The following is a 21,564-nucleotide window of genomic DNA, read 5'->3' as shown; positions in this document are numbered from 1 at the left end:
ATGACCTAAATAGGTTGAAGAGTTCCTGTCTATTGGTTTTAACTGTTGAAATAAAACAAGTACATTGCTGAACTCCTTACTAGCAGTCAGATAAAACCATAAATCAACACATAAAACCGTTAACTACTTTTAACACTTAAAACAACTCTGTTGTTTGAAAAAAAAATCAAATAAAAACAGCATGCAAAAGAAAATGTAGTGCTTAAGGCCTCTTTCACATGGACTTTCCGTTTTTTAGGCGGACCTGAACGGACGCTCCATAGACCTCTATGGAGCATGGGATGTCAGCGGTGTCATGTCCGCTGACATCCGACCCGAAAAAGTGTGACGGAGGATAAACCTACTTTTCCATCCGTCTGCGGATTGGATCGGGTGACGACAGACTCTACGGTCTGTCATCATCCGATTCCCCATAGGGGAAAGCGGCGCTCTGACAGGTCCATCCTTGCACAATGTGCAGAGACGGACCTGTCATCTGTCTGCTCTAGGGATGAGCTTCGTGTTCGAGTCGAACGTACGTTCGACTCGAACATTGGCTGTTCGTCCGTTCAACGAAATCCGAACTCTTGGTCCGTTCACGTCAAAATTCGTGTGGCGCGCACGGCCCACAATGCACTGCGATGGCGCAGTGCATTGCTGGCTCATGATTGGCCAAGCATGCACTGTGACCCCGCATGCTTGGCCAATCGCAGCGCCAGCAGCGAGGAGAGCCATGATTGGCCACAGGCAGGATGCCTGTGGCCAATCATAGCTGAGGCTGTGTAGTGCACGCCCCACACTATATAAGGCCGCCATTGAGGCGGCCTCGTGTAGTGTGTTAGCATCTGAAGCAGTGGGTGTTCTGTGTACCTTCAACACAGTACACACCGATCGTTTTTGGCTGATTTCCTATCTTGCTGTTGTGTAGTGGTTATTGTCTGTGCCCTGACCGCAGTATACACCGCTATATTCACTATTCACTTCACTATATTTATATATCTTTAATAATAGAGCTTGCAGTCAGTAGTGTTAGGAGATAGTGCGTGCTGTCTGCGTGCTCTGTACCCAGTACATACCGCTATAATCCACCTACATAGCTGTTCTCTATTTGAGCCCAATTGCCATCTGCAGGAGTTATTGGAAGTTGTGTGTGCCTCCAGCACAATATAAACTACCCAACTGCTGTTTTACCCAACTCCCTTCAGGCCATTACCATGTCTGGAAGGCCAGCAAGGAGAGGCAGACAGGCGCGAGCCGATAAAAGAGGGCAAGCTGGCTCTGTGTCTAGAGACAACAGTGCTGGTCGTGGACGCGGTGCATTGTCATCAGCACGTGGCCATGGGACATGCTTGTCCTTCTTTTCGGCAGCTGGACATGTTGAACCGCAACATGCCAACGACTTGGTAGAGTGGATGACCAAGCCCTCTTCATCCTCCTCATCCTCTCTCACCCAGTCTCAGGGTAGTCGCAAAGCAGCTGCCAACGCATCGTCTTCCCTCCTCTCAATGTCATCATCAGTGACTCCTTCCCTAGACCCACCACGTCCTCCTGAGGAGTCTCCTGAACTCTTTGAGCACAGTGTTGGGTACATGCTCCAGGAGGATGCCCAGTGTTTGGTGGGCTCTGATGATGACACTCAGCTAGAGGAAGGCAGTAGCGTGAGCGCAGAGAGAGGGGATGCTCAAGAAGGACAGCAATCTGGCAGTCATGTTCCACAAGCTGCAGCATACTGCCAGGTTTGCTACAGCGATGAAGAGGGAGGGGATGATGAGGGCACTGACTCCACGTGGGTGCCTGGAAGGAGGGAGGAGGAGGAGGAGGAGGAGAAGGCACATGTCCAACGAGGCAGGATGCCCTCCGGGGGCCAGCTTAGGGGCAGCACACCGACTGAATCACACCGCAGAGCTCCGCCTGTGCAGAGCGCTGCCTCTGCGCGTTATTCTAAAAGTTCTTTGGTGTGGGCCTTTTTTGAGACGAGTGCATCAGATCGCACCGCTGCTATTTGCAACATATGTCTCAAGCATATCTCACGTGGCCAAAACATCAGCCGCTTGGGCACCACATGCTTGATCAGACATATGTTGACCTGCCATGCAGCTCGTTGGCAAGCGTACCTCAAAGACCCACACCAAAGAACAAAGCGGACCTCTCCTTGCTCCTCATCAGCTGGCATCTCCAACCCCACTAGACCTTCAGTCCTCTCTGAAACCTGCTCTGAGAGGAATGAAGGTGTAGAATTAGGTGTGTCACAGCCAAGTGCTTCCGGGAACTCTGCTAGCGGTACACCCACGTCCGATTATAGCAGGCAAATGTCCCTGCCCCAGCTGCTGGACCGGCGGAAGAAGTTTACTCCCAGCCATCCACATGCCCAGCGGTTGAATGCTAGCTTGGCTAAATTGCTAGCACTTCAACTGCTGCCTTTTCAGTTGGTAGACTCGGCCCCCTTCCGTGAGTTTGTACAATGTGCGGTTCCTCAGTGGCAGGTCCCCAAACGCCACTTTTTCTCACGGAAGGCGATTCCGGATCTCTACCGGCATGTGGAAGGCAATGTCCTTGCCTCGCTGGACAGGGCGGTCAGCGGTAAGGTGCATATTACCGCTGACTCATGGTCCAGCAGGCATGGACAGGGACGTTACCTGTCTTTCACGGCCCATTGGGTCACTCTTCTGGCTGCTGGGAAGGATGCAGGACAAGGTGCAGTAGTGTTGGAGGTTGTTCCGCCACCACGCCTCCAAAATGCTACTATTGGTTGTGACACACCTCTCTCCTCCACCCCCTCCTCTTCTTCTTCCTCCATGGCCTCTTCCAGTGCTCTGTCCTCAGAACCAGCAGTGCTCCGTAGGCGTTGCAGGGGCTACGCAAGTACGCAGGCAAAACGATGCCATGCCGTGCTTGCGCTGGTTTGTTTGGGGGACAGGAGCCACACTGGGGCGGATGTTTTGTCAGCTCTGCAGGGGCAGGCCGAGAAGTGGTTGACGCCACGCCAGCTTAAGCCAGGAATGGTGGTTTGCGACAATGGCACCAACCTCCTCTCCGCCCTCCGACAGGGACAACTGACCCATGTGCCCTGTGTAGCTCACGTCCTTAACCTGGTGGTGCAGCGGTTCTTGGGCAGGTACCCCGGCTTACAGGATGTCCTGAAGCAGGCCAGGAAAGTCTGTGTGCATTTCCGCCGATCATTTAATGCCTGTGCTCGGCTGGCTGAGCTCCAAAAGGAGTTGAACCTGCCCAAGAACCGCCTTATATGTGACATGCCCACCAGATGGAACTCAACATTGGCCATGCTGCAGCGGCTGCACACGCAGCAGAGGGCCATCAATGAGTACCTATGCGACTACGGCACCAGGACAGGGTCAGGGGAGCTTGGTTTTTTCTCACCACGCCAGTGGGGCATGATCAGGGATGCATGCACTGTCCTGTCACCGTTTGAGGAGGCCACAAGGATGGTGAGCAGTGACAGTGCATGCATCAGTGACACTGTACCTCTTGTCCACCTCTTGGAGCATACGCTGCGTGGAATAATGGACAGGGCACTTGAGGCAGAACAGAGGCAGGAAGAGGAGGACTTCCTTGCCTCTCAAGGCCCCCTTTATCCAGACAGTGTTCCTGCTGTGCCACCCATCACACAGGAAGAGGATGAGGAGGAGGAAGAGGAGGAGGAGGATGATTGTGTCAGCATGGAGGTGGAGGCTGGCACTCAGCATCAACAGCAGCAGCAGTCTTGTAGGGATAATTTACAGTCCCAAGAAACCCGTGGACTTGTACGTGGCTGGGAGGAGGTAGCTGCGGATCATGTTGTCCTTAGTGACCCAGAGGACTCCGGACCGAATGCCTCAGCTAACCTACGCTGCATGGTTTCCCTGATCCTGCAAAGCCTGCGGAAGGATCCTCGTATTCTTCGGATCAAGGAGAGGGACCATTACTGGCTGGCCACTCTTCTTGATCCACGGTACAAGGGTAAGGTTGCCGACCTTATCTTGCCATCGCAGAGGGAGCAGAGGATGAGACATCTCCGGGAGGCCTTGCAGAAAGCTCTGTGCAACGCGTTCCCAGAGACTGGGAGGTTACAAACTCCTGGTCCTGGACAACGTGTTGCTGAGGCATCGGTCAGAAGGAGCGGTGGAGAAGGTAGCCGTCTGACTGATGCTTTCAGACAATTTTTTAGTCCGCAGCCCCAAGGTATGATTGGTTCCAGCACCCATCGCCAGCGTCTGATTTACATGGTGCAGGAATACCTGGGGGCAAGGTCAGACTTGGACACCTTTCCCACCGAAAATCCTCTGGCTTACTGGGTCTTGAGGATGGATCACTGGCCAGAGCTTGCACAGTATGCAATTGAGCTACTGGCCTGTCCTGCATCCAGCGTTCTTTCGGAACGCACCTTCAGTGCTGCTGGTGGCTTTGTTACCGATCACAGGGTGCGCCTGTCCACCGAATCAGTTGATCGACTGACCTTCATCAAGATGAATCAGTCTTGGATCACCCACAGCTACCAAGCACCTGAAGCTGATGTAACCGAATAATTTTTTTTGAAATACCACATCCCTTCAAGACTGCCTATGCTGAGGCTGAGTGACTGTCCTGTTATGTTGATTGTCTATCCTCTTCCTCCTCCGCTGATATGTTGGAAGAACATTTTTGGTTCTGGGTGATGCCAGCAGCCCAATTTTTCTGCCCCTGTTTAACAGGGGCGTTTAATTACAATTTTTGATGCAATGCTTTGCAGCAGGGCTAATTCCTGCAATAAAACTAGAGTATATGGCAGAGGTTGCAGTGTGGTGGCACCAGCACCAGTGCCTAAGGCCCAATTTTTCTGCCTCTGTTTAACAGGGGCGTTTAATTACAATTTTTGATGCAATGCTTTGCAGCAGGGCTAATTCCTGCAATAAAACTAGAGTATATGGCAGAGGTTGCAGTGTGGTGGCACCAGCACCAGTGCCTAAGGCCCAATTTTTCTGCCCCTGTTTAACAGGGGCGTTTAAGTACAATTTTTGATGCAATGCTTTGCAGCAGGGCTAATTCCTGCAATAAAACTAGAGTATATGGCAGAGGTTGCAGTGTGGTGGCACCAGCACCAGTGCCTAAGGCCCAATTTTTCTGCCCCTGTTTAACAGGGGCGTTTAATTACAATTTTTGATGCAATGCTTTGCAGCAGGGCTAATTCCTGCAATAAAACTAGAGTATATGGCAGAGGTTGCAGTGTGGTGGCACCAGCACCAGTGCCTAAGGCCCAATTTTTCTGCCCCTGTTTAACAGGGGCGTTTAATTACAATTTTTGATGCAATGCTTTGCAGCAGGGCTAATTCCTGCAATAAAACTAGAGTATATGGCAGAGGTTGCAGTGTGGTGGCACCAGCACCAGTGCCTAAGGCCAAATTTTTCTGCCCCTGTTTAACAGGGACATGTAATTACAATTCTTGATATAATATTTCACAGGAGGGCCCCTTCCTGTGCCCACCCAGAGTAACGGTGAGGACTTATAGTGTTGTGGCACCAGCACCACAACCACCAAAGGTCAATTTTTCTACCACTGTTCAACAATGGCATGTAATTACAATTCTTGATATAATCGTTCACAGCAGGGCGCTCCAGCACCCACCAAGAGTCACTTTGAGGGCTTACAATGTTGTGGCAAAACCAACACCTTGTTCCGCCATTTCTGCAGAGCATATAGGGCAGGCCCCTACTTTCAAACATCCAACTTACAAACATCTCCTACTTGCAAACGCAAGGAGACAGCAGCAAGTGAGATGAAAAAAGATGGACGACAAAACAAATTATACAGGGGTGATAACCCTTCCCTATGTTTTCCAAAAAGCTTAAAAATAGTTTTTTTGACTGGAGCTACACTTTAAAAATGTACCAGTTGAAAATTACAAACAGATTCAACTTAACACAACAAACCTACACAGTCCCTGTCTTGTTTGCACCGCCTGTATACTGCTGTTCTGAGTATATAGGGCCTGGGGGCCACACGCATTTCCTTTTTTTAATATGGGTACAGGGTTCCCCTTAATATGCGTACAAGACCCAAATAGGCTGGTAATGGGCAGGGAGGGCTACCCATGCCATTTTTCTGAATGATTTTCAACCATATTGCAGGAACCAGATATAACATTAAAACCGCAAGCAGTTTTAAATGGTGTTATTTCCGTTTAATGTCATTTTGTGCAGGGACTGTTCTAAACACGGGAAACACTTGGCACTTCACAGGCATACTACAGACACCCCCAAGCACCATATTTAAAGGAATATTTCACTTTTTTTTTTCCACTTTAATCGTCAGTAAAATCAGTGCTCCCGCCAAAACGGCCATTTTTAAAAACATTTTAGGCATTGACCCATGTCCCCTGGGGCAGGAGCCAGGTCCCCAAACCCTTTTTAGGATAGTATCTTGCATATTAGCCGTTAAAATTAGCACTTTCCATTTCGAACGTTCGAGTCCCATAGACTTCAATGGGGTTCTAACGTTCGTAACGAACGCGGGGTCCGTTCAAAAGTTCTGGTGCGAACCGAACCGGGGGGTGTTCGGCTCATCCCTAGTCTGCTCAGTGGGGATTAATGGAGCGATTCCACTCTGAGCAGAGCGGGCTTCGTACACGGACCCGTCCATATGAAAGAGCCCTTACTCTGCGGCAGGCAGCGAGGACTCACTTTGCTGTCCTCAAGGGCTACAGCCTCCAGCAGAATCTTCTTTTCCATAAAATTTTCAGATGAGTGAAGTGAGAGCTCATTACCTGCCAGATGTAAGTATTTGGAGTCTATTTTGCAGGATATATTTTTAGAGAAAAACTGAGTACTGTCCTTGATACTTTTTTCATTTGCACTAACATACAATTTTTCAGGATAAGCTTTCGGGGGACATACCCCGAAAGCTTGTCCTGAAAAATTGCATGTTAGTGCAAATAAAAAAAGTATCACGGACAGTACTCAATTTTCTCTGTCACAATTGCACTAATACGGCTACAATCACATTAAGTAGAGAAAAACTGAAAGTGCACTTTGAAGTGCAGTCGCTGTAGATCCGAGGGGTACATGCAAGGAAAATAAAAATAGCATTTTAGCTTGCACATAATTGGATGATAAAATCAGCAGAGCTTCCCCTAATTTCAGATATACCCCTTAGATTTAGAGTGACTGCACTTCCAAGTGCAATTACAGTGCAAAGTGGATTTGCCTTTCGTAAATAACCCCCCAAGAGTCAGAGAGAGGAGAATTAAGAGCTTGTATGTAAAATTTGCAAATGTTTTTGAGATTCTCAACTCCTATAGTAAATCAGCATAACTGTAAACCATGTTTTTATTTTTTGGACTTCGTTATACCTTTATTCCAGTGTGTCCTTTTTGAACCAGTTCTTCTCACAGCTCTTCCATAAAATGAGTTCAACTTCAGGTAGATTTAAATAGAGCTGGACGAACTTCCGCAAAGTTTGCGGCGGGCCCCATTGACTTCAATGGCAGGCGAACTTTAAAAATCTACAGATCATATTTTCAGCCACAAAATACTTACTAGCTGTGCACACATAGTCCCACCACATGTGGGATCTGGGATCGACAACTACAAGCATTCTTTTTTTATCTGTGACATTTTGACAATTCAGGACTCAGGAGCGCATGAAGGCCATGGGGGAGAGGAAAGGTCAGGGTAGGCTATAAAGAGGGTGCAGGAGATGATCACCAGCACCGAGATATAGAGCATTGACATCAGCAGCGTGATAGAGTGCATTGACACCAGCACCATGATATAGAGCACTGACACCAGCACCGTGATAGAGTGCACTGACACCAGCACCGTGATATAGACCACTGACACCAGCACCGTGATAGAGTGCACTGACACCAGCACCGTGATAGAGAGCACTGACACCAGCACCGTGATAGACAGCACTGTGACAGAGTGCACTGACACCTGCACTATGATAGAGTGCACTGACACCAGCACCGTGATATAAAACACTGACACCAGCACCGTGATATAGAGCACTGACACCAGGACCGTGATAGAGTGCACTGACACCAGCACCGTGATAAAGAGCATTGACACCAGCACCGTGATATAGAGTACTGACACCAGCAACGTGAGAGCACAGACACCAGCCCCGGGATATAGAGCACTGACACCAGCACCGTGATACAGAGCACTGACACCAGCACCGTGACAGAGTGCATTGACACCATCACCATGATATAGAGCACTGACACCAGTACCGTGATATAGAGCACTGACACCAACACCATGATAGAATGCACTGACACCAGCACCGTGATAGAGAACACTGACACCAACACCGTGATATAGAGCACTGACACCAGAACCGTGATATAGAGCACTGACACCAGAACCGTGATATAGAGCACTGACACCAGCACCGTGATAGAGTGCACTGACACCAGCACCGTGATAGAGTGCACTGACACCAGCACCGTGATAGAGTGCACTGACACCAGCACCGTGATAGAGTGCACTGACACCAGCACCGTGATATAGAGCACTGACACCAGCACCGTGATAGAGTGCACTGACACCAGCGCCGTGATATAGAGCACTGACACAGCACCGTGATATAGAGCACTGACAAAAGCACCGTGAAATAGAGCACTGACACCAGCACCGTGATAGAGTGCACTGACACCAGCACCATGACAGAGTGCACTGACACCAGAACCGTGATATAGAGCACTGACACCAGGACCGTGACAAAGAGCATTGACACCAGCACCGTGATATAGAGCACTAACACCAGCAACGTGAGAGCACAGACACCAGCACGGTGATATAGAGCACTGACACCAGCACCGTGATATAGAGCACTGACACCAGCACCGTGATAGAGAGCACTGACACCAGCACCCTGATATAGAGCACTGACACCAGAACCGTGATAGAGAGCACTGACATCAGCACCGTGATATAGAGCACTGACACCAGAACCGTGATATAGAGCACTGACACCAGCACCGTGATACAGAGCACTGACACCAGCACCGTGATAGAGTGTGGGATCTGGGATCGACAACTACAAGCATTCTTTTTTTATCTGTGACATTTTGACAATTCAGGACTCAGGAGCGCATGAAGGCCATGGGGGAGAGGAAAGGTCAGGGTAGGCTATAAAGAGGGTGCAGGAGATGATCACCAGCACCGAGATATAGAGCATTGACATCAGCAGCGTGATAGAGTGCATTGACACCAGCACCATGATATAGAGCACTGACACCAGCACCGTGATAGAGTGCACTGACACCAGCACCGTGATATAGACCACTGACACCAGCACCGTGATAGAGTGCACTGACACCAGCACCGTGATAGAGAGCACTGACACCAGCACCGTGATAGACAGCACTGTGACAGAGTGCACTGACACCTGCACTATGATAGAGTGCACTGACACCAGCACCGTGATATAAAACACTGACACCAGCACCGTGATATAGAGCACTGACACCAGGACCGTGATAGAGTGCACTGACACCAGCACCGTGATAAAGAGCATTGACACCAGCACCGTGATATAGAGTACTGACACCAGCAACGTGAGAGCACAGACACCAGCCCCGGGATATAGAGCACTGACACCAGCACCGTGATACAGAGCACTGACACCAGCACCGTGACAGAGTGCATTGACACCATCACCATGATATAGAGCACTGACACCAGTACCGTGATATAGAGCACTGACACCAACACCATGATAGAATGCACTGACACCAGCACCGTGATAGAGAACACTGACACCAACACCGTGATATAGAGCACTGACACCAGAACCGTGATATAGAGCACTGACACCAGCACCGTGATACAGAGCACTGACACCAGCACCGTGATAGAGTGCACTGACACCAGCACCGTGATAGAGTGCACTGACACCAGCACCGTGATAGAGTGCACTGACACCAGCACCGTGATAGAGTGCACTGACACCAGCACCGTGATATAGAGCACTGACACCAGCACCGTGATAGAGTGCACTGACACCAGCGCCGTGATATAGAGCACTGACACCAGCACCGTGATATAGAGCACTGACAAAAGCACCGTGAAATAGAGCACTGACACCAGCACCGTGATAGAGTGCACTGACACCAGCACCATGACAGAGTGCACTGACACCAGAACCGTGATATAGAGCACTGACACCAGGACCGTGACAAAGAGCATTGACACCAGCACCGTGATATAGAGCACTAACACCAGCAACGTGAGAGCACAGACACTAGCACCGTGATATAGAGCACTGACACCAGCACCGTGATATAGAGCACTGACACCAGCACCGTGATAGAGAGCACTGACACCAGCACCCTGATATAGAGCACTGACACCAGAACCGTGATAGAGAGCACTGACATCAGCACCGTGATATAGAGCACTGACACCAGAACCGTGATATAGAGCACTGACACCAGCACCGTGATATAGAGCACTGACACCAGCACCGTGATAGAGTGCACTGACACCAGCGCCGTGATATAGAGCACTGACACCAGCACCGTGATATAGAGCACTGACAAAAGCACCGTGAAATAGAACACAGACACCAGCACCGTGATAGAGTGCACTGACACCAGCACCATGACAGAGTGCACTGACACCAGAACCGTGATATAGAGCACTGACACCAGGACCGTGACAAAGAGCATTGACACCAGCACCGTGATATAGAGCACTAACACCAGCAACGTGAGAGCACAGACACCAGCACGGTGATATAGAGCACTGACACCAGCACCGTGATATAGAGCACTGACACCAGCACCGTGTTAGAGAGCACTGACACCAGCACCCTGATATAGAGCACTGACACCAGAACCGTGATAGAGAGCACTGACATCAGCACCGTGATATAGAGCACTGACACCAGAACCGTGATATAGAGCACTGACACCAGCACCGTGATACAGAGCACTGACACCAGCACCGTGATAGAGTGCACTGACACCAGCACCATGATATAGAGCACTGACACCAGCACCGTGATATAGAGCTCTGACACCAGCACCGTGATATAGAGCACTGACACCAGCACCGTGATAGAGAGCACTGACACCAGCACCAGGATATAGAGCACTGACACCAGCACCGTGATAGAGTGCACTGACACCAGCACCGTGATATAGAGCACTAAGACCAGCACCGTGATAGAGTGCACTGACACCAGCACCATGATATAGAGCACTGACACCAGCACCGTGATAGAGAGCACTGACACCAGCACTGTGACAAAGTGCACTGACACCAGCACCATGATAGAGTGCACTGACACCAGCACCGTGATATAGAGCACTGACACCAGCACCATGATAGAGTGCACCTATACCAGCACCGTGATAGAGAGCACTGACACCAGCACCAGGATATAGAGCACTGACACCAGCACCTGGATACAGAGCACTGACACCAGCACCGTGATAGAGTGCACTGACACCAGCACCGTGATATAGAGCACTGAGACCAGCACCGTGATAGAGTGCACTGACACCAGCACCGTGATATAGAGCACTGACACCAGCCCTTTGATAGAGTGCACTGACACCAGCACCGTGATAGAGAGCACTGACACCAGCACTGTGACAGAGTGCACTGACACCAGCACCGTGATAGAGTGCACTGACACCAGCACCGTGATATAGAGCACTGACACCAGCACCGTGATAGAGTGCACTGACACCAGCACCATGATAAAGAGCATTGACACCAGCACCGTGATTTAGAGTACTGACACCAGCAACGTGAGAGCACAGACACCAGCACCATGATATAGAGCACTGACACCAGCACCGTGACAGAGTGCATTGACACCAGCACCATAATATAGAGCACTGACACCAGCACCGTGATATAGAGCACTGACACCAGCACCGTGATAGAGTGCACTGACACCAGCACCGTGATAGAGAGCACTGACACCAGCACCGTGACAGAGTGCATTGACACCAGCACCGTGACAGAGTGCATTGACACCAGCACCATGATATAGAGCACTGACACCAGCACCGTGATAGAGTGCACTGACACCAGCACCGTCATATAGAGCACTGACACCAGCACCATGATATAGAGCACTGACACCAGCACCGTGATATAGAGCACTGACACCAGCACCGTGATAGAGTGCACTGACACCAGCACCATGATAGAGTGCACTGACACCAGCACCGTGACAGAGTGCACTGACACCAGCACCGTGACAGAGTGCACTGACACCAGCACCGTGACAGAGTGCACTGACACCAGCACCGTGACAGAGTGCACTGACACCAGCACCGTGACAGAGTGCACTGACACCAGCACCGTGATATAGAGCACTGACACCAGGACCGTGACAAAGAGCATTGACACCAGCATCGTGATATAGAGCTCTGACACCAGCAACGTGAGAGCACAGACACTAGCACCGTGATATAGAGCACAGACACCAGCACCGTGATAGAGTGCGCTGACACCAGCACCGTGATAGAGAGCACTGACACCAGCACCGTGATATAGAGCACTGACACCAGAACCGTGATGTAGATCACTGACACCAGAACCGTGATAGAGAGCACTGACACCAGCACCGTGATATAGAGCACTGACACCAGAACCGTGATAGAGTGCACTGACACCAGCACCGTGACATAGAGCACTGACACCAGAACCGTGATATAGAGCACTGACACCAGAACCGTGATAGAGAGCACTGACACCAGCACCGTGATATAGAGCACTGACACCAGCACCGTGATAGAGTGCACTGACACCAGCACCGTGATAGAGAGCACTGACACCAGCACTGTGACAGAGTGCACTGACACCAGCACCATGATAGAGTGCACTGACACCAGCACCGTGATATAGAGCACTGACACCAGCACCGTGATATAGAGCACTGACACCAGGACCGTGATAGAGTGCACTGACACCAGCACTGTGACAGAGTGCACTGACACCAGCACCATGATAGAGTGCACTGACACCAGCACCGTGATAAAGAGCATTGACACCAGCACCGTGATTTAGAGTACTGACACCAGCAACGTGAGAGCACAGACACCAGCACTATGATATAGAGCACTGACAACAGCACCGTGACAGAGTGCATTGACACCAGCACCATAATATAGAGCACTGACACCAGCACCGTGATAGAGTGCACTGACACCAGCACCGTGATATAGAGCACTGACACCAGCACCGTGATAGAGAGCACTGACACCAGCACCGTGATATAGAGCACTGACACCAGCACCGTGATATAGAGCACTGACACCAGGACCGTGATAGAGTGCACTGACACCAGCACCGTGATAAAGAGCATTGACACCAGCACCGTGATATAGAGTACTGACACCAGCAACGTGAGAGCACAGACACCAGCCCCGGGATATAGAGCACTGACACCAGCACCGTGATACAGAGCACTGACACCAGCACCGTGACAGAGTGCATTGACACCATCGCCATGATATAGAGCACTGACACCAGTACCGTGATATAGAGCACTGACACCAACACCATGATAGAATGCACTGACACCAGCACCGTGATAGAGAACACTGACACCAACACCGTGATATAGAGCACTGACACCAGAACCGTGATATAGAGCACTGACACCAGAACCGTGATATAGAGCACTGACACCAGCACCGTGATAGAGTGCACTGACACCAGCACCGTGATAGAGTGCACTGACACCAGCACCGTGATAGAGTGCACTGACACCAGCACCGTGATAGAGTGCACTGACACCAGCACCGTGATATAGAGCACTGACACCAGCACCGTGATAGAGTGCACTGACACCAGCGCCGTGATATAGAGCACTGACACAGCACCGTGATATAGAGCACTGACAAAAGCACCGTGAAATAGAGCACTGACACCAGCACCGTGATAGAGTGCACTGACACCAGCACCATGACAGAGTGCACTGACACCAGAACCGTGATATAGAGCACTGACACCAGGACCGTGACAAAGAGCATTGACACCAGCACCGTGATATAGAGCACTAACACCAGCAACGTGAGAGCACAGACACCAGCACGGTGATATAGAGCACTGACACCAGCACCGTGATATAGAGCACTGACACCAGCACCGTGATAGAGAGCACTGACACCAGCACCCTGATATAGAGCACTGACACCAGAACCGTGATAGAGAGCACTGACATCAGCACCGTGATATAGAGCACTGACACCAGAACCGTGATATAGAGCACTGACACCAGCACCGTGATACAGAGCACTGACACCAGCACCGTGATAGAGTGTGGGATCTGGGATCGACAACTACAAGCATTCTTTTTTTATCTGTGACATTTTGACAATTCAGGACTCAGGAGCGCATGAAGGCCATGGGGGAGAGGAAAGGTCAGGGTAGGCTATAAAGAGGGTGCAGGAGATGATCACCAGCACCGAGATATAGAGCATTGACATCAGCAGCGTGATAGAGTGCATTGACACCAGCACCATGATATAGAGCACTGACACCAGCACCGTGATAGAGTGCACTGACACCAGCACCGTGATATAGACCACTGACACCAGCACCGTGATAGAGTGCACTGACACCAGCACCGTGATAGAGAGCACTGACACCAGCACCGTGATAGACAGCACTGTGACAGAGTTCACTGACACCTGCACTATGATAGAGTGCACTGACACCAGCACCGTGATATAAAACACTGACACCAGCACCGTGATATAGAGCACTGACACCAGGACCGTGATAGAGTGCACTGACACCAGCACCGTGATAAAGAGCATTGACACCAGCACCGTGATATAGAGTACTGACACCAGCAACGTGAGAGCACAGACACCAGCCCCGGGATATAGAGCACTGACACCAGCACCGTGATACAGAGCACTGACACCAGCACCGTGACAGAGTGCATTGACACCATCACCATGATATAGAGCACTGACACCAGTACCGTGATATAGAGCACTGACACCAACACCATGATAGAATGCACTGACACCAGCACCGTGATAGAGAACACTGACACCAACACCGTGATATAGAGCACTGACACCAGAACCGTGATATAGAGCACTGACACCAGCACCGTGATACAGAGCACTGACACCAGCACCGTGATAGAGTGCACTGACACCAGCACCGTGATAGAGTGCACTGACACCAGCACCGTGATAGAGTGCACTGACACCAGCACCGTGATAGAGTGCACTGACACCAGCACCGTGATATAGAGCACTGACACCAGCACCGTGATAGAGTGCACTGACACCAGCGCCGTGATATAGAGCACTGACACCAGCACCGTGATATAGAGCACTGACAAAAGCACCGTGGAATAGAGCACTGACACCAGCACCGTGATAGAGTGCACTGACACCAGCACCATGACAGAGTGCACTGACACCAGAACCGTGATATAGAGCACTGACACCAGGACCGTGACAAAGAGCATTGACACCAGCACCGTGATATAGAGCACTAACACCAGCAACGTGAGAGCACAGACACCAGCACCGTGATATAGAGCACTGACACCAGCACCGTGATATAGAGCACTGACACCAGCACCGTGATAGAGAGCACTGACACCAGCACCCTGATATAGAGCACTGACACCAGAACCGTGATAGAGAGCACTGACATCAGCACCGTGATATAGAGCACTGACACCAGAACCGTGATATAGAGCACTGACACCAGCACCGTGATATAGAGCACTGACACCAGCACCGTGATAGAGTGCACTGACACCAGCGCCGTGATATAGAGCACTGACACCAGCACCGTGATATAGAGCACTGACAAAAGCACCGTGAAATAGAGCACTGACACCAGCACCGTGATAGAGTGCACTGACACCAGCACCATGACAGAGTGCACTGACACCAGAACCGTGATATAGAGCACTGACACCAGGACCGTGACAAAGAGCATTGACACCAGCACCGTGATATAGAGCACTAACACCAGCAACGTGAGAGCACAGACACCAGCACGGTGATATAGAGCACTGACACCAGCACCGTGATATAGAGCACTGACACCAGCACCGTGATAGAGAGCACTGACACCAGCACCCTGATATAGAGCACTGACACCAGAACCGTGATAGAGAGCACTGACATCAGCACCGTGATATAGAGCACTGACACCAGAACCGTGATATAGAGCACTGACACCAGCACCGTGATACAGAGCACTGACACCAGCACCGTGATAGAGTGCACTGACACCAGCACCATGATATAGAGCACTGACACCAGCACCGTGATATAGAGCTCTGACACCAGCACCGTGATATAGAGCACTGACACCAGCACCGTGATAGAGAGCACTGACACCAGCACCAGGATATAGAGCACTGACACCAGCATCGTGATAGAGTGCACTGACACCAGCACCGTGATATAGAGTACTAAGACCAGCACCGTGATAGAGTGCACTGACACCAGCACCATGATATAGAGCACTGACACCAGCACCGTGATAGAGAGCACTGACACCAGCACTGTGACAAAGTGCACTGACACCAGCACCATGATAGAGTGCACTGACACCAGCACCGTGATATAGAGCACTGACACCAGCACCATGATAGAGTGCACCTATACCAGCACCGTGATAGAGAGCACTGACACCAGCACCAGGATATAGAGCACTGACACCAGCACCTGGATACAGAGCACTGACACCAGCACCGTGATAGAGTGCACTGACACCAGCACCGTGATATAGAGCACTGAGACCAGCACCGTGATAGAGTGCACTGACACCAGCACCGTGATATAGAGCACTGACACCAGCCCTTTGATAGAGTGCACTGACACCAGCACCGTGATAGAGAGCACTGACACCAGCACTGTGACAGAGTGCACTGACACCAGCACCGTGATAGAGTGCACTGACACCAGCACCGTGATAGAGTGCACTGACACCAGCACCGTGATATAGAGCACTGACACCAGCACCGTGATAGAGTGCACTGACACCAGCACCATGATAAAGAGCATTGACACCAGCACCGTGATTTAGAGTACTGACACCAGCAACGTGAGAGCACAGACACCAGCACCATGATATAGAGCACTGACACCAGCACCGTGACAGAGTGCATTGACACCAGCACCATAATATAGAGCACTGACACCAGCACCGTGATATAGAGCACTGACACCAGCACCGTGATAGAGTGCACTGACACCAGCACCGTGATAGAGAGCACTGACACCAGCACCGTGACAGAGTGCATTGACACCAGCACCGTGACAGAGTGCATTGACACCAGCACCATGATATAGAGCACTGACACCAGCACCGTGATAGAGTGCACTGACACCAGCACCGTCATATAGAGCACTGACACCAGCACCATGATATAGAGCACTGACACCAGCACCGTGATATAGAGCACTGACACCAGCACCGTGATAGAGTGCACTGACACCAGCACCATGATAGAGTGCACTGACACCAGCACCGTGACAGAGTGCACTGACACCAGCACCGTGACAGAGTGCACTGACACCAGCACCGTGACAGAGTGCACTGACACCAGCACCGTGACAGAGTGCACTGACACCAGCACCGTGATATAGAGCACTGACACCAGGACCGTGACAAAGAGCATTGACACCAGCATCGTGATATAGAGCTCTGACACCAGCAACGTGAGAGCACAGACACTAGCACCGTGATATAGAGCACTGACACCAGCACCGTGATAGAGTGCGCTGACACCAGCACCATGATAGAGAGCACTGACACCAGCACCGTGATATAGAGCACTGACACCAGAACCGTGATGTAGAGCACTGACACCAGAACCGTGATAGAGAGCACTGACACCAGCACCGTGATATAGAGCACTGACACCAGAACCGTGATAGAGTGCACTGACACCAGCACCGTGACATAGAGCACTGACACCAGAACCGTGATATAGAGCACTGACACCAGAACCGTGATAGAGAGCACTGACACCAGCCTCGTGATATAGAGCACTGACACCAGCACCGTGATAGAGTGCACTGACACCAGCACCGTGATAGAGAGCACTGACACCAGCACTGTGACAGAGTGCACTGACACCAGCACCATGATAGAGTGCACTGACACCAGCACCGTGATATAGAGCACTGACACCAGCACCGTGATATAGAGCACTGACACCAGGACCGTGATAGAGTGCACTGACACCAGCACTGTGACAGAGTGCACTGACACCAGCACCATGATAGAGTGCACTGACACCAGCACCGTGATAAAGAGCATTGACACCAGCACCGTGATTTAGAGTACTGACACCAGCAACGTGAGAGCACAGACACCAGCACTATGATATAGAGCACTGACAACAGCACCGTGACAGAGTGCATTGACACCAGCACCATAATATAGAGCACTGACACCAGCACCGTGATAGAGTGCACTGACACCAGCACCGTGATATAGAGCACTGACACCAGCACCGTGATAGAGAGCACTGACACCAGCACCCTGATAAAGAGCACTGACACCAGAACCGTGATATAGAGCACTGACACCAGCACCGTGATACAGAGCACTGACACCAGCATCGTGATAGAGTGCACTGACACCAGCACCGTGATATAGAGCACTGACACCAGCACCGTGATATAGAGCACTGACACCAGCACCGTGATATAGAGCACTGACACCAGCACCGTGATAGAGTGCACTCATACCAGCACCGTGATAGAGAGCACTGGCACCAGCACCAGGATATAGAGCACTGACACCAGCACCTGGATACAGAGCACTGACACCAGCACCGTGGTAGAGTGCACTGACACCAGCACCGTGATATAGAGCACTGAGAACAGCACCGTGATAGAGTGCACTGACACCAGCACCGTGATATAGAGCACTGACACCAGCACCGTGATAGAGTGCACTGACACCAGCACCGTGATAGAGAGCACTGACACCAGCACTGTGACAGAGTGCACTGACACCAGCACCATGATAGAGTGCACTGACACCAGCACCGTGATATAGAGCACTGACACCAGCACCATGATGTAGAGCACTGACACCAGGACTGATATAGAGTGCACTGACACCAGCACCATGATAAAGAGCATTGACACCAGCACCGTGATTTAGAGTACTGACACCAGCAACGTGAGAGCACAGACACCAGCACCGTGATACAGAGCCCTGACACCAGCCCTGTGATAGAGTGCACTGACACCAGCACTGTGATATAGAGCACTGACTCCAGCACTGTGATAGAGTGCACTGACACCAGCACCGTGATATAGAGCACTGACACCAGCACCGTGATATAGAGCACTGACACCAGCACCGTGATAGAGTGCACTGACACCAGCGCCGTGATATAGAGCACTGACACCAGCACCGTGATAGAGTGCACTGACACCAGCGCCGTGATATAGAGCAATGACACCAGCACCATTATATAGTGCACTGACACCAGCACCATGATATAGTGCACTGACACCACCACCGTGACAGAGTGAACTGACACCAGCACCGTGACAGAGTGCATTGACACCAGCACCGTGATATAGAGCACTGGCACCAGGACCGTGATAAAGAGCATTGACACCAGCACCGTGATATAGAGTACTGACACCAGCAATGTGAGAGCACAGACACCAGCACCATGATATAGAGCACTGACACCAGCACCGTGACAGAGTGCATTGACACCAGCACTGTGACAGAGTGCATTGACACCAGCACCATGATATAGAGCACTGACACCAGCACCGTGATATAGAGCACTGACACCAGCACCATGATATAGAGCACTGGCACCAGCACCGTGATATAGAGCACTGACACCAGCACCGTGATAGAGTGCACTGACAGCAGCACCGTGATAGAGTGCACTGACACCAGCACCGTGACAGAGTGAACTGACACCAGCACCGTGACAGAGTGCACTGACACCAGCACCGTGATATAGAGCACTGACACCAGCAACGTGAGAGCACAGACACTAGCACCGTGATATAGAGCACTGACACCAGCACCGTGATAGAGTGCGCTGACACCAGCACCGTGATCGAGAGCACTGACACCAGCACCGTGATATAGAGCACTGACACCAGAACCGTGATACAGAGCACTGACACCAGCACCGTGATAGAGTGCACTGACACCAGCACCGTGATAGAGTGCACTGACACCAGCACCGTGATATAGAGTACTGACACCAGCACTGTGATATAGAGCACTGACACCAGCACCGTGATAGAGTGCACTCATACCAGCACCGTGATAGAGAGCACTGACACCAGCACCAGGATATAGAGCACTGACACCAGCACCTGGATACAGAGCACTGACACCAGCACCGTGATATAGAGCACTGAGACCAGCACCGTGATAGAGTGCACTGACACCAGCACCGTGATATAGAGCACTGACACCAGCACCGTGATAGAGTGCACTGACACCAGCACCGTGATAGAGAGCACTGACACCAGCACTGTGACAGAGTGCACTGACACCAGCACCATGATATAGAGCACTGACACCAGCACCATGATATAGAGCACTGACACCAGGACTGTGATAGAGTGCACTGACACCAGCACCATGATAAAGAGCATTGACACCAGCACCGTGATTTAGAGTACTGACACCAGCAACGTGAGAGCACAGACACCAGCACCGTGATACAGAGCCCTGACACCAGCACCGTGATAGAGTGCACTGACACCAGCACTGTGATATAGAGCACTGACTCCAGCACTGTGATAGAGTGCACTGACACCAGCACCGTGATATAGAGCACTGACACCAGCACCGTGATATAGAGCACTGACACCAGCACCGTGATAGAGTGCACTGACACCAGCGCCATGATATAGAGCACTGACACCAGCACCGTGATCGAGTGCACTGACACCAGCGCCGTGATATAGAGCAATGACACCAGCACCGTGACAGAGTGCACTGACACCAGCACCGTGACAGAGTGCACTGACACCAGCACCGTGACAGAGTGCATTGACACCAGCACCGTGATATAGAGCACTGACACCAGCACCGTGATATAGAGCACTGACACCAGGACCGTGATAAAGAGCATTGACACCAGCACCGTTATATAGAGTACTGACACCAGCAATGTGAGAGCACAGACACCAGCACCATGATATAGAGCACTGACACCAGCACCGTGACAGAGTGCATTGACACCAGCACTGTGACAGAGTGCATTGACACCAGCACCATGATATAGAGCACTGACACCAGCACCGTGATATAGAGCACTGACACCAGCACCATGATATATAGCACTGACACCAGCACCGTGATATAGAGCACTGACACCAGCACCGTGATAGAGTGCACTGACACCAGCACCGTGATAGAGTGCACTGACACCAGCACCGTGACAGAGTGCACTGACACCAGCACCGTGACAGAGTGCACTGACACCAGCACCGTGATATAGAGCACTGACACCAGGACCGCGACAAAGAGCATTGACACCAGCACCGTGATATAGAGCACTGACACCAGCAACGTGAGAGCACAGACACTAGCACCGTGATATAGAGCACTGACACCAGCACCGTGATAGAGTGCGCTGACACCAGC

At 51.2% G+C, this 21,564-nt stretch overlaps 1 protein-coding gene across 9 annotated transcripts in view; it reads left to right on the top strand.

Moving 5' to 3' along the window:
• Nucleotides 1–21,564, top strand: part of LTBP3 (latent transforming growth factor beta binding protein 3) — a 1,616,087-nt gene that overhangs the window by 1,555 nt on the left and 1,592,968 nt on the right. The gene's annotated exons all lie outside the window — the stretch shown is intronic.

Source organism: Lithobates pipiens, unplaced genomic scaffold (assembly GCF_037356315.1).
Source record: "Lithobates pipiens isolate NorthernLeopardFrog02 unplaced genomic scaffold, aLitPip1_a1.2 Scaffold_10, whole genome shotgun sequence".
In the NCBI taxonomy this organism is placed as follows: domain Eukaryota; kingdom Metazoa; phylum Chordata; class Amphibia; order Anura; family Ranidae; genus Lithobates; species Lithobates pipiens.
The sequence above is the reverse complement of the archived record's forward strand: the minus strand, read 5'-3'. Positions and strand labels throughout refer to the sequence as shown.